Genomic DNA, 3,312 nt, shown 5'->3' on the forward strand with positions numbered 1-3,312 from the left:
CCCCCCCCCCCCCCCCCTTCCTTCTCAGGCTCTTGTACAGAGCCCCTCCCCCTTCCCATCTTCCCGCTTTTCTTTTTTCTTTTCCAAAAGCCCTTGGATTCGTCACAAAAAACAAAAAAAAAAGATGTGGAATTAGAGGGAACAAATCGCCTGGATAAACATCCCTAAACACTCCTCGGTCACGGTGAAGCAGAAATAAATGAATTATTAAAGAAAATATTAAAAATAATCCAAATTTTTAATGAGATTTGTGTCAAGTTTAGTCTCCTTAATGTGTTTTTTTTTTTTTTCTTGTCTTCTTCCTTCATTCCTCCTTGGGCAAATGTACCTCAGAGTGAGCAGATGTAAGCAGTTGGTTGGACGTTTTAAATGGACACCATGTTGGCTTTTGATTGCCCTCTGGAGATGCGCTTCTGTGAGAATATGCAGCCTGGACGCATCTGTACGCCATGAAGGTTCGCCATCTCCTTCATGCAGTTTCCCCTCCCCACCCCCGATTCATTTTACAACCTTAGTATAATTTGACAGAAAAAAAAAAAAAAAAGAAATACAGCAAACATTCTTTGTATAACCGGGCATGTAAAATACCATTCAGCCTGGCCGCAATTATATCATAATATCAGACTTATCAAAACACATTCATGGGGAAGCAAATGCTCCTTCTAATCTGATATACCTAAAAAAAAAAAAAAAAGTAAACAATAACCTTTAGAAGTCGCCTAGTAACAGGAGGCGACACCTGTGTGTGATTTAATATCAATAAAAATACAACAGTTCTCCGAAGGCATCAGAAAGCATCAGCAAACAAAAAGCATCAAGAAAACCAAGAGACAGCTGAGTTTCAAACAATGTCCGAGATTTAGTCTGAAAAAGGGGGTTAGTGTTCAGTCCATTATTTCAAAACGCCAACTTGTTTAGCTCTAATGAGGAACAAAAAAAAAATTGAAACTAAGATTTTTTTTCTTGGCAGAAAGCTGCTGTTTAGTGGTTCTGCTTTGAGCACATAAGGTGTGATAAGGTTCCAGTTAAATGCCAAACCTAAATCCAAAAGTGAATTTGTGGTTAGATTTGAATATTTGTACAATAGTTAGGGTTTTTTTTTTTAACCGTTAAAAACAAATCTGGGGAGGAAACTTCAAACCCAGCACCTAAAGGACAAGACAACAACGACGATGCCGATAATTTATCATCCAGAGCATTGATTCCACATCAGGACTCAGACAGCACAGCAGGGTATCATGGGACCCTTTAATCTAGCATGAAAGACATGGGTAATCCTCGTCAGGGGGATTACCGCCGACCAGTAGTCTCTCTTTGCATATTCTGACTTCGGCGAGCTCCGGTGCTTAAGCGCTAACCCACCAATCATGTTCAACCTAAGTCTTCATCACTCTTCTGAAGTATTAGCAACGGAGGAGACGTGTTTACTCTTGAACTCCCACCAAAACTGGGTGGGGGGGAAAGAGATTTAGAAGCAAAGAAGCTGAACCTGTGTAAGATCACAAGCTAAGCTGCACTTTAGTAAAATATGCTGCTGTCATTTTTTATTTTTTTTTTTATTTTTCCCCTGCTTAAACCAGCCATTAGCAGTGTGGTTGTGCTATGCTAGCATGCTTGTATTCTAATAAGCAGCTTGGTCTGGGCATTTTTTTTTTCTAGCTAACAGATTACAGAGGTATATTAGCTTAAAATGTTCAAATGTAAGCTAATATAAAGCTTCCAAACATTTGAGCCGCTGACTCAGATGTTTGGACCGGCGTAAGGCTGTTAGCTTAAGCTGCTAGCTTCATAAAAAACTAGCTACAGTTTAGCTTTTAACAACTGTGGTTACCAGGGGGACTTGAGGATACAGGTTTTAGTGTTTTTCATTTCTTTTTTGTATTAATGGGGTTTTCTGCTTCCATTCACACATCTTGGATTTCCTCCATAGCTGCCCACAGACATGGTTCATAATATAGAATCTCTTTTGACATTTTGAGGGCAGCAACCACCTGCTCCTGGTCACTGGAGGAAAGCTTCTCTCTGGGACCAACCTGTTTCCATTTTACTGCCTCCACTGTCATCAAACTGTGGTTCCTGTGCCACTGGTGGAACATGGGTAGCCTTTTGTGGTAGCCAGAAGAAACTTTGTGATCAAAGGGGCATAAACAACCAAAGTTATGTAAAAACTGAAAAAGAGAGGTGAAGGAGAGGAAAATTTTCCCAACATTCCCAGTGTAAGCTAAAAATGAACGATAGTAAACCCTGAACAGTTTCTCCTATCAAGTCAGATCATATTGTTTCACCACCGAACATTATAACCGCTCAAAATGTCTCCCTGGAAATGCAATGCAGTCTCAAAAACATGTACAATCTTGGTCTACAGAGCAACAACAAAAGAGGTAATTTTTTGTTTGAAAATTACAAAAATGATAACCTCGCATAGCTATGTTAATTCAGAAATGAATGACAATTAACAAACCGAGCGCTGTTTTTCCACCATACATTCTCAAATGTTGTTAACCGGTACCATCAGTAGTAAATATTCTGTGTCATGTTCTGTTCTTTCCCCACAGATTCCACTTTGGGATATCATTGTTCTTATGAATGACAAACATGCGAGAATTGGCATTCATCATCTTACATTCATTTATATTGATGAGATGCCAGTGACACACTTAAGAATAAAGGGAATCAAAAAAAAAAAAAAAAAAAAGGCACCAGCACATTTCCAGAGAAATGATCCAACTACTGAATATAATTCTACTAGGGAAGGGAAAAAAACACGTTTAAATATGCAGGAAGAAAAAAAACATTTGATGCTTCTTTTACAGTTTAATCGGTTAATATTTAAAGCTAGGGGATTTCTTATGGTCTTTTCAGTTCAACACGAGGCATTTTGGGGACACAGTAAACATGTGGAAGAAGGCAATCTGTGCAAATAATTAGACCAAAGTGGAACTTTTTAGCACAATTACAAAACACTGTATTTGGCAGAAATCTAATACTGCACATTGCACTGAACACACCATGCCTGGCTGTTAAACGTGGGATAAGGAGCGTCATACTGTGAGGAAGATGCACGAAGCTAAATACAAGTCAAATTATATACAAAAAAAATAAGCTGGGGCCAGAGGTTAACGTCCAGCAGCGCAGTGACCCTAAGCAGCAGCAAGGGAAGCTATTTAAATTAAAGCATGTTTATGTAGAAGAATGACCAGTCAAATTAAGGTCGTACATTGGATCCATGTAATGAGATTTAGAAATTGCTGTTCTTTTTTTTTTTTTTTTTTTTTTTTCCAAAAAGATTCGGAACACGCACCCTTCCTCTTT

This window comes from Poecilia latipinna, unplaced genomic scaffold (assembly GCF_001443285.1).
Source record: "Poecilia latipinna isolate Pla-1442-1.1 unplaced genomic scaffold, P_latipinna-1.0 Scaffold819, whole genome shotgun sequence".
NCBI classification, from domain to species: Eukaryota; Metazoa; Chordata; class Actinopteri; order Cyprinodontiformes; family Poeciliidae; genus Poecilia; species Poecilia latipinna.